Source organism: Zeugodacus cucurbitae, chromosome X, assembly GCF_028554725.1.
Source record: "Zeugodacus cucurbitae isolate PBARC_wt_2022May chromosome X, idZeuCucr1.2, whole genome shotgun sequence".
NCBI classification, from domain to species: domain Eukaryota; kingdom Metazoa; phylum Arthropoda; class Insecta; order Diptera; family Tephritidae; genus Zeugodacus; species Zeugodacus cucurbitae.
The window spans coordinates 32,013,893-32,031,014 of NC_071672.1; positions in this window are offsets into that span (position 1 = coordinate 32,013,893).

Here is a 17,122-nt window from a genome sequence, read left to right on the forward strand (position 1 = left end):
AAGTACTTTACGAACAGTTAAAATGTTTGTCCGTTTGGGCACGGTTATGAAACGGCAGATTTAATGTCGCTAATACCAAATATTTATATGACTCTCAGGAACTTGTTAAAAGCAGCGATAGTATGTTTCAAGGAGCGATGAACCCACTTCGACCTAAAATCTATTGTGTCCGCCCCTATTAACACAATATAACATCTAACAACATCGGGTTAAGCAAGCTTAATACTTGTCGAGGGCTGTCTATCACCTGAACGCCTTATCCTCGCGTTCGCCGGACAGTCAAGGTGTAGATGCTCAGTTGTCTCCGTTACTAGTTCACAGAATCGGCACTGATCCGACGAGCAGTTTCCTAGTTTGTGCAGATAGGCACCTTAGTCTGCAGTGGCCGGTATAAAACGCCACTAGGGAGCACTATTAAATACTTAAATCTTTTCTGGTTATATAGACTTAGTTTGGAATGGCGAACTTGCCTATGAAAGTCCACCCTTAAGACGAGTCTTTTCTTCAACACTCGACAGTGTGGTTTATTATTATTTTTTCATAAAATAGTAAATAACATATTTAAAATTCATTGTTCTTTTTCCTTTTTTTTAACTACCAACTGTACATTGAGCTGTTAGTAAAAACGTAAGCAGTAAAATTTATTATATTTGACAGAAAGCTTTCAAAATTGTTAAAATCGACACAAAATAAAAAACTAACTACAACTAAAAATCTTAAATTAAATTAAATTCAATCAACCTATTTCATTGAGAATGCTGTATGCATGGAAATAAATATACATACATACTTTACACACTCATTCGAGTGCTCCATTTGAAGCGAAATTTTTTTCTTTTTCACTAATTCGCATTGTAATTTGCTCACTTACAAAAAAAATTCGCCAAAGCTAGTTACTTAATTTTAAGTAGAAGTACTACCTTGGGATTGTTGGATACTTTCCGTACAAATAATATTTAAATTATAATTATTTTTATTTTAGATTGTTAGAGTGCAATTTGATTACATACTTTTTCATTTCGATAGTGTTTTCAGAAACCTTTAAAAAGTCGCCAGTGTTATTCTATTTTAACTTGAACATGGCCGATACTGTCAGACCTCGAAAGTGCTATCTCTATGAAGGCTACTACTTTTTGCCAAAATTCCTTTATTAATCACGTAACGGCTGAAGTTGCATTACAAAAAAGGAAAAACATTTGTAGCAAATTAAATTTACTAGAAAGTTTGCGGAAGAAGATATTTTCAGTTTAGGCGTTGACGACTATAACTCTGAGTGGATCAAGCGAAATGAAAAATCAAACGGATTTCGTTAAAGTAATGTATAATCTTTTGAGAAAAACTAGGCGTCAGACCGGCCTACAACTTTCAAATGCGCTGACGCGTCGTTAAAATTATGCGTGCAACTTCAAAAATAACCGTCGGATTGATTTTTATTATTTTTAACTAGATGTAACTCCTTAACATGCCCTCAACTCCTAAACGTCTGGACGGATTTAAATGAAATTCTTTGTGTGTCTTCAGCTGGATTGAACATTTTAACTTGATGTAACCACTTAGTGGAATAAAAACTGAAATTTTCGAGTAAAAAGTCTTAAGTTTAATATTTTTAAGTTTTTAATATTTTTATTTTATTCTTCAAGCGACTTTAGGACACTATAGATTGTTAGATATGAAATCAAATTGCGCTATAACAATTTAAAATGAAATAACCATAATGCACATGTTATTTAAGTGGGAAAAATTCAAGAAACGAAAGGTAGTATTTTAAGTAAAAATTACGGATCCATCTTTGGCGGAGATTTGTATTTTTTTGCAAGTAATCAAATCACTAATACTCTTATATAAGTGCACAAACAAGTAAAACTGTAATAAGTGGTTAAATCATAGCAACACACATATATATATAAATATATATATATACATATATATTAGGCTAGTTTCTAAATAACCGGATTGATTAAAAAATTTGTAATGAAGAAAAATATGCAACCCATAAGGGTAAAAATTTTTCTGTAATCATAACAAAAAAAAAAAATAAATTTATTTGTACTTTTGAAATCAAACTAGAACATACCAAAAAATTCAAACGATAACTCATACTATAAATAAAAAACAAAATAAATACAATATGCATGCATACATATACTCGTACATACATGAACTAAATAATGTAGTTTATATTCAAAATTATATAAAATTCAATACAAAATATAATACAATTTTCAAAACAATGATTAAACGATCCTTAGACTACTGTTTTATTCAAATAAATGCGATACGCACACACATTATTTACATTTCCATATACATACCGTATGCCTATTTATGGTGTACATGAATATGCATAAAACACTTTAGATTTTATTTTAATAGCACTTTGATAACTTAAATAAAAGAAAATGTGTACACTTTTTTCCATTAAAAACATGAAATAATACAACAATAATTACAAGTGTAAAAGCAATGCAAGGCTGAAATGCGTGTACATACATATACACTGCGCGTCATTAAGTTAGCGCCCCTCCCAAAACATGCCTGGTTGATGCCAAATATTAGCCATTTTTAGATAACGCCTTAGAAGGAAGCAAAAGTTAAACTGTTTATTTTCTCAACTTCTTAATGAGCCTTAAGAAATATGAATGCGAATTGAAATTTTATGGGTACAGATGGCAGATTTGTGCATTTAGACAGCTGCTTGAAAAATTTATTAATTCATTAAAAAAAAGTGCACAAATCTATCAACACATTTTCGTCGCTGGTTGCTGTTGTTGAAACAGAAATGTTTGTCAGTGTTTAGTGAATAAAACTAACCAATTCAGCAACACAAAAAATTTGGTGATTGTAGTTGCCAAATTATATGAGATTATTAATAGCCTTTTCGCAAAGGAGTTAATCGATCAGTTAACCAGCCTTTGCTCGTTTAAAGCTCTGATTTAGATCGATTTACCTCACAAAATAAAAAATTTTATTTTACTTCATTAAAATTTAATTGAATATAAATCGAGTTGAATTTATAATGCAACTCTGTGTGCGTGTTATTTCCCACGCTGTTTGGCTGAGTTTATTGATAAAATAGCAATCAGCTGATGAAACTTACCAACTTCTTATGAAACCAAAAATGTATAACAACTGATCGTGTATCGAGTAGCCGCGAGGTCCAAAAACTGGTTTCTCCATTATAAACTTAGTGTATTTAATTAATTTGGCTGTGCGAAAAGGCACATTTGGCGGGCGCTCAACTGTTGACGCGGAGTGTATGAAATAATAGCAAAGGAAATACCAAGAAGTAGAGTAATGTAGTGCTTGCATTGATACTTACACATTTTAATAGTAAAGTGAACATTTACACTGATGGAAATGGTATATGTAAATTTGTGAAATATTAAATTTAAATACACTTAACCACAAACTCTAAGGGTATGTTTCAAGATGTATGTATGTAGAATGAACGCCGTAGAAATAGTAATTGCAACATTTCGCTGATTTTTTATTATAGTTGTAATTCTTTTTGACAATTTAATAACAACAAGCAATTGTTTAAATTTACTGAATTTGTACATAATATATTGCATGAAATAATATCCATTTTTTAATCGACAAATTATTTGAAGGGTTGCAATAATGTCCTTCCGTTAAAAACTATTTCTAGCAATTCTCAATTTATTGTTTTTGCCTTCTTTAAATTTAAATATAGTATATGTACATATATTGTAATTTTTAGCTATATATACATATATATATATCTTGAAAATAACAAACTGTCATAGTGAAACAAACACTATTTATGTAATGGATATTAGGCTTCTACAACAGCTCGTCGCTCACAGAAATATGAGTCAGTGGCATATTTCTTAAGCATTGCAGTATATGAAAATCTTGTTATGGTTTTGTATAAAGTCGTATAACAGTTAAATATACTATACGATACCTACATTGATTGATATTTTTACATTTAGAAATTATTTGCCTTTAAAACTTTAGATATGAACAAACAATTGTAAGCTGAAGTGTTAAGAAATTAGACTATTACTATTTAACTACATAATAATGTATGGATGTTAGAGATAAGTTGGCTTCTCTAAATAGTGACTACTATGGTGGTAATACCGTTTGTGGTGATATATACCGTTGCTTGGTGCCTAATCGAAAGCGCTAACGTCCATACATGCTAGCGGTCTTGCAGTCCAAACATACAATATTAATTAAAATTTATTTAAATATTAATTTCAAATATACCATTCTTACAATTAAGCAATTAATTCTTTTTTTAATGTACAATTTTCGCAAATTTCGCAAAGATTTTGAAAATTTATTTAAACGTAAATATCAAGTAAATCAACCCGCCAGTCAAGGTGCGTAACTATATAAAAATGAAACATAGTAAATTAAATTAAATAACGACAAAAACATATTGGAATATTTGTAAAATAAAACAAAAACTAATAAATTATTACATGCAAACGCAAATACCAAATTCAGCTAAAATAACTAAAAAACTAACAAAGTAAAACATAATACTATTAAATTAAATATATTTAATAACTTTAACAAAAATTTACTACAAAATTCAATTGCATATTTTCTTTATGCTATTCTTACCAAAAAAAAGCAACTTAAATTTAATGACTAACTAAACATTAATGTCTAATATAAAAAATTTAAGCAAAACATGCACTGAAAAAAACATTATGAAACTTATCAAAGTGTTGTGTTTGATGTATAATAAAGAAATTCAAAATACGAAAAAATTAAAGTCTATAATAAAGTACTTCTAAAATGAAACAATAATAGCGTTTCATTTGATAATCAGCTGTACTTCATAGCCGGTACAATATTTTATATTGTGGCTACGGACAAACCATTTCAATAGCTCACAAAAAAATGTCAGAAATGTAAAGGGCGAACCATTTTAGCATACTTTTTTGAAAAAAAAAAAACATAAAATATTCAAATTTAGTGAGGAATGTTCATTTTCATCCGAAAGCACATTATTTGGCATTTATTTTTAAAAGATTATCTCAAATGTTCGCCGCGGCAACGTCTCAGCTGGTCTATTCGAGCATTTCAACTGGTAACTTGCGAATGAGACCTGATATTCTGCTCAAGGGCCTGAATCGAAGAGTTATTGTCTGCATATATTTTAGATTTTACATATATAACTCCACAGAAAAAAGTCGAACGGTGTTATATCACATGATCTTTGTGGACAATCAACGGGCGTAGACGTGAAATTATCTGCTCACCGAAGTGGTTTCTCTATAAATCCATTGACTGGTGCGATGTGTCGCCAGTGGCTCTATTTTGTTGAAACTTTCAATTCAATTTCAGGGATCAAATTATCGGTTATCATGGCGCGATAACGGATGCCATTGACGGTTACGTTCTCACCGGAATAATTTTTGAAGGAATACGGACCGATAATTCCACCGGCCCACAAACCACACCAAACCGTTGTTTTTTTGGATGAAATGGCAGCTCTTGAATATCTTCGGGTTGCTCTTTGTCTCAAATGCGGCAATTTTGTGAACAAACATACTCATTGAGCCAGAAATGGGCCTCATTACTGAACAGAATTTGGCTAGAAAATCATCTTTATTAATCACGTAACGGCTGAAGTTGCATTACAAAAAAGGGAAAACATTTGTAGCAAATTAAATTTACTAGAAAGTTTGCGGAAGAAGATATTTTCAGTTTAGGCGTTGACGACTATAACTCTGAGTGGATCAAGCGAAATGAAAAATCAAACGGATTTCGTTAAAGTAATGTATAATCTTTTGAGAAAAACTAGGCGTCAGACCGGCCTACAACTTTCAAATGCGCTGACGCGTCGTTAAAATTATGCGTGCAACTTCAAAAATAACCGTCGGATTGATTTTTATTATTTTTAACTAGATGTAACTCCTTAACATGCCCTCAACTCCTAAACGTCTGGACGGATTTAAATGAAATTCTTTGTGTGTCTTCAGCTGGATTGAACATTTTAACTTGATGTAACCACTTAGTGGAATAAAAACTGAAATTTTCGAGTAAAAAGTCTTAAGTTTAATATTTTTAAGTTTTTAATATTTTTATTTTATTCTTCAAGCGACTTTAGGACACTATAGATTGTTAGATATGAAATCAAATTGCGCTATAACAATTTAAAATGAAATAACCATAATGCACATGTTATTTAAGTGGGAAAAATTCAAGAAACGAAAGGTAGTATTTTAAGTAAAAATTACGGATCCATCTTTGGCGGAGATTTGTATTTTTTTGCAAGTAATCAAATCACTAATACTCTTATATAAGTGCACAAACAAGTAAAACTGTAATAAATGGTTAAATCATAGCAACACACATATATATATAAATATATATATATACATATATATTAGGCTAGTTTCTAAATAACCGGATTGATTAAAAAATTTGTAATGAAGAAAAATATGCAACCCATAAGGGTAAAAATTTTTCTGTAATCATAACAAAAAAAAAAATAAATTTATTTGTACTTTTGAAATCAAACTAGAACATACCAAAAAATTCAAACGATAACTCATACTATAAATAAAAAACAAAATAAATACAATATGCATGCATACATATACTCGTACATACATGAACTAAATAATGTAGTTTATATTCAAAATTATATAAAATTCAATACAAAATATAATACAATTTTCAAAACAATGATTAAACGATCCTTAGACTACTGTTTTATTCAAATAAATGCGATACGCACACACATTATTTACATTTCCATATACATACCGTATGCCTATTTATGGTGTACATGAATATGCATAAAACACTTTAGATTTTATTTTAATAGCACTTTGATAACTTAAATAAAAGAAAATGTGTACACTTTTTTCCATTAAAAACATGAAATAATACAACAATAATTACAAGTGTAAAAGCAATGCAAGGCTGAAATGCGTGTACATACATATACACTGCGCGTCATTAAGTTAGCGCCCCTCCCAAAACATGCCTGGTTGATGCCAAATATTAGCCATTTTTAGATAACGCCTTAGAAGGAAGCAAAAGTTAAACTGTTTATTTTCTCAACTTCTTAATGCGCCTTAAGAAATATGAATGCGAATTGAAATTTTATGGGTACAGATGGCAGATTTGTGCATTTAGACAGCTGCTTGAAAAATTTATTAATTCATTAAAAAAAAGTGCACAAATCTATCAACACATTTTCGTCGCTGGTTGCTGTTGTTGAAACAGAAATGTTTGTCAGTAACCATTCACAATAGCAAAAATATGTAATATTTTTGCAGTGTTAGTGTTTAGTGAATAAAACTAACCAATTCAGCAACACAAAAAATTTGGTGATTGTAGTTGCCAAATTATATGAGATTATTAATAGCCTTTTCGCAAAGGAGTTAATCGATCAGTTAACCAGCCTTTGCTCGTTTAAAGCTCTGATTTAGATCGATTTACCTCACAAAATAAAAAATTTTATTTTACTTCATTAAAATTTAATTGAATATAAATCGAGTTGAATTTGTAATGCAACTCTGTGTGCGTGTTATTGCCCACGCTGTTTGGCTGAGTTTATTGATAAAATAGCAATCAGCTGATGAAACTTACCAACTTCTTATGAAACCAAAAATGTATAACCACAAACTCTAAGGGTATGTTTCAAGATGTATGTATGTAGAATGAACGCCGTAGAAATAGTAATTGCAACATTTCGCTGATTTTTTATTATAGTTGTAATTCTTTTTGACAATTTAACAACAACAAGCAATTGTTTAAATTTACTGAATTTGTACATAATATATTGCATGAAATAATATCCATTTTTTAATCGACAAATTATTTGAAGGGTTGCAATAATGTCCTTCCGTTAAAAACTATTTCTAGCAATTCTCAATTTATTGTTTTTGCCTTCTTTAAATTTAAATATAGTATATGTACATATATTGTAATTTTTAGCTATATATACATATATATATATATCTTGAAAATAACAAACTGTCATAGTGAAACAAACACTATTTATGTAATGGATATTAGGCTTCTACAACAGCTCGTCGCTCACAGAAATATGAGTCAGTGGCATATTTCTTAAGCATTGCAGTATATGAAAATCTTGTTATGGTTTTGTATAAAGTCGTATAACAGTTAAATATACTATACGATACCTACATTGATTGATATTTTTACATTTAGAAATTATTTGCCTTTAAAACTTTAGATATGAACAAACAATTGTAAGCTGAAGTGTTAAGAAATTAGACTATTACTGTTTAACTACATAATAATGTATGGATGTTAGAGATAAGTTGGCTTCTCTAAATAGTGACTACTATGGTGGTAATACCGTTTGTGGTGATATATACCGTTGCTTGGTGCCTAATCGAAAGCGCTAACGTCCATACATGCTAGCGGTCTTGCAGTCCAAACATACAATATTAATTAAAATTTATTTAAATATTAATTTCAAATATACCATTCTTACAATTAAGCAATTAATTCTTTTTTTAATGTACAATTTTCGCAAATTTCGCAAAGATTTTGAAAATTTATTTAAACGTAAATATCAAGTAAATCAACCCGCCAGTCAAGGTGCGTAACTATATAAAAATGAAACATAGTAAATTAAATTAAATAACGACAAAAACATATTGGAATATTTGTAAAATAAAACAAAAACTAATAAATTATTACATGCAAACGCAAATACCAAATTCAGCTAAAATAACTAAAAAACTAACAAAGCAAAACATAATACTATTAAATTAAATATATTTAATAACTTTAACAAAAATTTACTACAAAATTCAATTGCATATTTTCTTTATGCTATTCTTACCAAAAAAAAGCAACTTAAATTTAATGACTAACTAAACATTAATGTCTAATATAAAAAATTTAAGCAAAACATGCACTGAAAAAAACATTATGAAACTTATCAAAGTGTTGTGTTTGATGTATAATAAAGAAATTCAAAATACGAAAAAATTAAAGTCTATAATAAAGTACTTCTAAAATGAAACAATAATAGCGTTTCATTTGATAATCAGCTGTACTTCATAGCCGGTACAATATTTTCTTAAATTGTGGCTACGGACAAACCATTTCAATAGCTCACAAAAAAATGTCAGAAATGTAAAGGGCGAACCATTTTAGCATACTTTTTTGAAAACATAAAATATTCAAATTTAGTGAGGAATGTTCATTTTCATCCGAAAGCACATTATTTGGCATTTATTTTTAAAAGATTATCTCAAATGTTGGCCGCGGCAACGTCTCAGCTGGTCTATTCGAGCATTTCAACTGGTAACTTGCGAATGAGACCTGATATTCTGCTCAAGGGCCTGAATCGAAGAGTTATTGTCTGCATATATTTTAGATTTTACATATATAACTCCACAGAAAAAAGTCGAACGGTGTTATATCACATGATCTTTGTGGACAATCAACGGGCGTAGACGTGAAATTATCTGCTCACCGAAGTGGTTTCTCTATAAATCCATTGACTGGTGCGATGTGTCGCCAGTGGCTCAATTTTGTTGAAACTTTCAATTCAATTTCAGGGATCAAATTATCGGTTATCATGGCGCGATAACGGATGCCATTGACGGTTACGTTCTCACCGGAATAATTTTTGAAGGAATACGGACCGATAATTCCACCGGCCCACAAACCACACCAAACCGTTGTTTTTTTGGATGAAATGGCAGCTCTTGAATATCTTCGGGTTGCTCTTTGTCTCAAATGCGGCAATTTTGTGAACAAACATACTCATTGAGCCAGAAATGGGCCTCATTACTGAACAGAATTTGGCTAGAAAATCATCTTTATTAATCACGTAACGGCTGAAGTTGCATTACAAAAAAGGGAAAACATTTGTAGCAAATTAAATTTACTAGAAAGTTTGCGGAAGAAGATATTTTCAGTTTAGGCGTTGACGACTATAACTCTGAGTGGATCAAGCGAAATGAAAAATCAAACGGATTTCGTTAAAGTAATGTATAATCTTTTGAGAAAAACTAGGCGTCAGACCGGCCTACAAACGGCGTCGTTAAAATTATGCGTGCAACTTCAAAAATAACCGTCGGATTGATTTTTATTATTTATTATTTAACTAGATGTAACTCCTTAACATGCCCTCAACTCCTAAACGTCTGGACGGATTTAAATGAAATTCTTTGTGTGTCTTCAGCTGGATTGAACATTTTAACTTGATGTAACCACTTAGTGGAATAAAAACTGAAATTTTCGAGTAAAAAGTCTTAAGTTTAATATTTTTAAGTTTTTAATATTTTTATTTTATTTTTCAAGCGACTTTAGGACACTATAGATTGTTAGATATGAAATCAAATTGCGCTATAACAATTTAAAATGAAATAACCATAATGCACATGTTATTTAAGTGGGAAAAATTCAAGAAACGAAAGGTAGTATTTTAAGTAAAAATTACGGATCCATCTTTGGCGGAGATTTGTATTTTTTTGCAAGTAATCAAATCACTAATACTCTTATATAAGTGCACAAACAAGTAAAACTGTAATAAATGGTTAAATCATAGCAACATACATATATGGTTAAATCATATTATATACATATATATTAGGCTAGTTTCTAAATAACCGGATTGATTAAAAAATTTGTAATGAAGAAAAATATGCAACCCATAAGGGTAAAAATTTTTCTGTAATCATAACAAAAAAAATAATACATTTATTTGTACTTTTGAAATCAAACTAGAACATACCAAAAAATTTAAACGATAACTCATACTATAAATAAAAAACAAAATAAATACAATATGCATGCATACATATACTCGTACATACATGAACTAAATAATGTAGTTTATATTCAAAATTATATAAAATTCAATACAAAATATAATACAATTTTCAAAACAATGATTAAACGATCCTTAGACTACTGTTTTATTCAAATAAATGCGATACGCACACACATTATTTACATTTACATATACATACCGTATGCCTATTTATGGTGTACATGAATATGCATAAAACACTTTAGATTTTATTTTAATAGCACTTTGATAACTTAAATAAAAGAAAATGTGTACACTTTTTCCCATTAAAAACATGAAATAATACAACAATAATTACAAGTGTAAAAGCAATGCAAGGCTGAAATGCGTGTACATACATATACACTGCGCGTCATTAAGATAGCGCCCCTCCCAAAACATGCCTGGTTGATGCCAAATATTAGCCATTTTTAGATAACGCCTTAGAAGGAAGCAAAAGTTAAACTGTTTATTTTCTCAACTTCTTAATGCGCCTTAAGAAATATGAATGCGAATTGAAATTTTATGGGTACAGATGGCAGATTTGTGCATTTAGACAGCTGCTTGAAAAATTTATTAATTCATTAAAAAAAAGTGCACAAATCTATCAACACATTTTCGTCGCTGGTTGCTGTTGTTGAAACAGAAATGTTTGTCAGTAACCATTCACAATAGCAAAAATATGTAATATTTTTGCAGTGTTAGTGTTTAGTGAATAAAACTAACCAATTCAGCAACACAAAAAATTTGGTGATTGTAGTTGCCAAATTATATGAGATTATTAATAGCCTTTTCGCAAAGGAGTTAATCGATCAGTTAACCAGCCTTTGCTCGTTTAAAGCTCTGATTTAGATCGATTTACCTCACAAAATAAAAAATTTTATTTTACTTCATTAAAATTTAATTGAATATAAATCGAGTTGAATTTGTAATGCAACTCTGTGTGCGTGTTATTGCCCACGCTGTTTGGCTGAGTTTATTGATAAAATAGAAATCAGCTGATGAAACTTACCAACTTCTTATGAAACCAAAAAGGGTATGTTTCAAGATGTATGTATGTAGGGTATGTTTCAAGATGTATGTATGTAGAATGAACGCCGTAGAAATAGTAATTGCAACATTTCGCTGATTTTTTATTATAGTTGTAATTCTTTTTGACAATTTAACAACAACAAGCAATTGTTTAAATTTACTGAATTTGTACATAATATATTGCATGAAATAATATCCATGTTTTAATCGACAAATTATTTGAAGGGTTGCAATAATGTCCTTCCGTTAAAAACTATTTCTAGCAATTCTCAATTTATTGTTTTTGCCTTCTTTAAATTTAAATATAGTATATGTACATATATTGTAATTTTTAGCTATATATACATATATATATATATCTTGAAAATAACAAACTGTCACAGTGAAACAAACACTATTTATGTAATGGATATTAGGCTTCTACAACAGCTCGTCGCTCACAGAAATATGAGTCAGTGGCATATTTCTTAAGCATTGCAGTATATGAAAATCTTGTTATGGTTTTGTATAAAGTCGTATAACAGTTAAATATACTATACGATACCTACATTGATTGATATTTTTACATTTAGAAATTATTTGCCTTTAAAACTTTAGATATGAACAAACAATTGTAAGCTGAACTGTTAAGAAATTAGACTAACTGTACAATTTTCGCAAATTTCGCAAAGATTTTGAAAATTTATTTAAACGTAAATATCAAGTAAATCAACCCGCCAGTCAAGGTGCGTAACTATATAAAAATGAAACATAGTAAATTAAATTAAATAACGACAAAAACATATTGGAATATTTGTAAAATAAAACAAAAACTAATAAATTATTACATGCAAACGCAAATACCAAATTCAGCTAAAATAACCAAAAAACTAACAAAGCAAAACATAATACTATTAAATTAAATATATTTAATAACTTTAACAAAAATTTACTACAAAATTCAATTGCATATTTTCTTTATGCTATTCTTACCAAAAAAAAACAACTTAAATTTAATTACTAACTAAACATTAATGTCTAATATAAAAAATTTAAGCAAAACATGCACTGAAAAAAACATTATGAAACTTATCAAAGTGTTGTGTTTGATATATAATAAATAAATTCAAAATACGAAAAAATTAAAGTCTATAATAAAGTACTTCTAAAATGAAACAATAATAGCGTTTCATTTGATAATCAGCTGTACTTCATAGCCGGTACAATATTTTCTTAAATTGTGGCTACGGACAAACCATTTCAATAGCTCACAAAAAAATGTCAGAAATGTAAAGGGCGAACCATTTTAGCATACTTTTTTGAAAACATAAAATATTCAAATTTAGTGAGGAATGTTCATTTTCATCCGAAAGCACATTATTTGGCATTTATTTTTAAAAGATTATCTCAAATGTTGGCCGCGGCAACGTCTCAGCTGGTCTATTCGAGCATTTCAACTGGTAACTTGCGAATGAGACCTGATATTCTGCTCAAGGGCCTGAATCGAAGAGTTATTGTCTGCATATATTTTAGATTTTACATATATAACTCCACAGAAAAAAGTCGAACGGTGTTATATCACTAGATCTTTGTGGACAATTAACCGGCGTAGACGTGAAATTATCTGCTCACCGAAGTGTAAATCCATTGACTGGTGCGATGTGTCGCCAGTGGCTCTATTTTGTTGAAACTTTCAATTCAATTTCAGGGATCAAATTATCGGTTATCATGGCGCGATAACGGATGCCATTGACGGTTACGTTCTCACCGGAATAATTTTTGAAGGAATACGGACCGATAATTCCACCGGCCCACAAACCACACCAAACCGTTGTTTTTTTGGATGAAATGGCAGCTCTTGAATATCTTCGGGTTGCTCTTTGTCTCAAATGCGGCAATTTTGTGAACAAACATACTCATTGAGACAGAAATGGGCCTCATTACTGAACAGAATTTGGCTAGAAAACGTCGAATCTTCTTGGATCTTTTCAAGAGCGCATCATGTTGCGAGAGTATAAAAAGTTCTAGACATAGAACACTGATAGAGACAAAAACCTGAATTATATAAGACAACAGCAGGGTTATCTAATTTACTTAATGAACTCAATGTCATGACTGCTTATAGCGATAATAGACTCTAGTGGTAGGCAAACTAAATACGTAAACATTTCCAAGGTTAAGTGAAGATTCATATCAATTTCAAAATTTGAATTAAACATATTGCATAATTTAATATCTAGTGTTGATAAACATACATATGTATAACATAGATAAACTGAGAAAATCGCCAGTTGACAACAAGGCCGGAAACCCAAATTACTGGCAACAATGTACCACATTTTATGAGCATGTTATCACACAAATTCCGCTTATGCTATACAGTTACGTACAACAAACATTGACCAAGCCGCTTTTTACTTAAAGTTCATTTGAAAAACAAAAAGAGCAAACAAATTTACATATATTTGGGGAATTATAAGCTACGAACCTCACATAGTAACCTCTAGCCCCCATACCAATATAAGGACTCCTTTAAAATTTTTCCTTGATAGTAAAATTTTAAATTTTGTATTATGCTCTGGTCGAAAAGTTCGACTTATGGAAGGTAATTTGTATGAAATTTGACTTCTATTGCTATTTCCAAAGTTCGGGTTATGGAGATCTTCGACTTATAGAAGTTCGAGTTATGGAAGTTCCACTGTATATCATGACGATTCAAATTCAGTTTGGGGCTTGGAAAAATTGCACCAACAGATCGCTTGTTAGCGATACTTGTTATAGACATCTCATCCCGAATATTTTCTATTGCAGTTACTGGTGAGCGATAGACGTTCCTCAAATCTTAATCTAATCCCCCTTAGTACTAGATATGTATTACAACAGTATAGATACTTTTTTCAATAGCCTTTTCTTTTGACAGATCAAGCGTGAGTGCCAAGCTGGCATGCTATTTTTTCAGTATTGTTTGGCACTTCAGCAAGGAAAGACTTACACCTGAACCACGTTTACAAATTGTTAAAATTTATTATGAAAATTCAAGTTCTGTAAAGAATGAGTTTCGCGCGCTTCACCCAACTTATGGCTTACTGACCGTTCTATTCGCAACACCATCATCCATCTTGAGATCCAGTACTCATTATTGGATAACCATAATAGACCACGTCCAGTACGCAGTGAAAAAATATAGCAGCCGTAGATGAGAGTGTACACGACGACCGTGGAGAGTCGATTCGGCGCTGTTCGCAGCAACTCGAACTGACGTATAGAACGACTCAATCATAAATTGAAAGCGTACGAAGTACTGCTTGTGCAAGCATTGAAACCGCTCCACTTTCTCAAACGACAACGCCCCGCTCTATGGGCTCTTGAAAAGTTCCAAGAAGATCATACGTTTTCGAGCCAAATTTTCCTCAGCGATGAGGCCCATTTCTGGTTCATGGGTATGTAAACAGGCAAAATTGCTGCATCTGTGACGAAGAGAAACCCGAAGAGATTCAAGAGCTGCCATTTCATCCAGAAAAACAACGGTTTGTGGGACGGTGGAATCATCGGTCCATTTTGTTCAAAAATTATGTCAATTGCGACCGTTATCGCGCCATGATAACCGACTATTTGGTGGCTGAAATTGAAGTTCGTCATCTCAATCACATCTTTCCCACATAACGTATCAATCAATGGATTTATTGAGAGAACACTGCGGGGAGCAGATGATTTCACGTTTTGGCCGGTCGATTGGCCACCAAGATCGTGTGATATCACACTGTTAGACTGTTTCCTGTGAGGATATGTAAAGTCTAAAGTCCATGCGGACAATCCCGCTTACATCAAGTCCTTGGAGCACAATTTCACGCGTCTCATTCGTCAGTTACCAGTCAAAATGCTTGAATGAGTCATCGAAAATTGCATTGAACGGATAGACCACCTGAGACGTGGGTAATCTTTAAAAATGAAATGCCAAAGAATGTTCTTTCGAATGATTATTTTTTTCTTTAAAAAAGTAGGGAACCTCGAAATGGATCTCCCTTTACGTATCGAAATTCATATAATCAACATAATATGTCACAGATTTTCGTGTTTTAGAGCTTTTTCTCACAGCAGTTAATTGAACAATTAACCTGTATTTGCTCGATTAAAGCGGTGATTAAGATAAAAAATAATAATCACATTTTTCTACCTTAATTTTTAATCGGAAACAAATCGAGTTGAAAATTTGCACCTTTAGTAAATTTGGATGAGTTTATTGATAAAATTGCAATTAGCTGATGAAACTTAACAACTTCTTATTGACAACAAAAACAAAAATGTATAAAAGCTGATCGTTAATCGAGTGAACGGCTATGCGAAACGCAAAACTGATTTCTCAATTATAATCTTAATCTATTCAATTTGACTGTGCGCAAATGCTATTATATATAACTCAATTGATGAATAATTTTGATCAAGGATTAATTAATATAATTAATTATGCTGTAACAAATGTATATAGCTAATAGGGGACAGTTCGAAAAATACGCGTATGTATATCCAGTTACAATCACAACTGTCCTATGATTAATAAATTCAATTCAAAAAGGTTCTGGCAACACTGTCCTTTAACATGACAGAAGTGTACCAAATTTTATCAGTTCGATGTCAGTTCGTTTAGTTGGGTATATGCACATACATATTTACTTAAGTACATTTGTGTGCATGTATTCATATTCAATATTTACAATGCTCTTATCCGAGTTATTTACTTTTGAATAGATATGACAACTCGTGTGTACTTACATACATATGTATGTATATGCCCAGCAGGAAGGAAGAAGAAGCTTGATCTTACGAATTGTAAGCCCACATTATTCTTATATTCATATAAAATAGTGAACATTATAGCTTTGCTATGGATTTACTTAGGAGCTAGGAAGGCACTTCCGCAAACTCAGATCGCCATCTTTCCAATGCGCTTAAGGCTTATTGCTAAGCCAGCAGGTTCTTATACTAATTGGTAGTGATTGTAATCACTCTTGTGGTCCGAGTGGTTTCATCTATTCAGGGTTTCCCTGCAGGGTGTGTATTTATCTGCATATATATTTGAAAAGATAGCGGTTAAGTATGCGCTTCTTTTCGTGAGTAAATGTCAGACTTGTTCTTTAGATAGAAGTATATGTATATATGTACATATGTACATAGAGGACAGTCATTGCTTGTGCGCCATGACCAAGCATATACTATGTATGTACATGGGTAGGAAGTGCATGTGAATGAATGATGATGATCCGATTTTTATTATGTTGGACACTGAACTATAACAAATTTAAGCCCAAACTTTGCCAAATAAACAACCGGTGGATT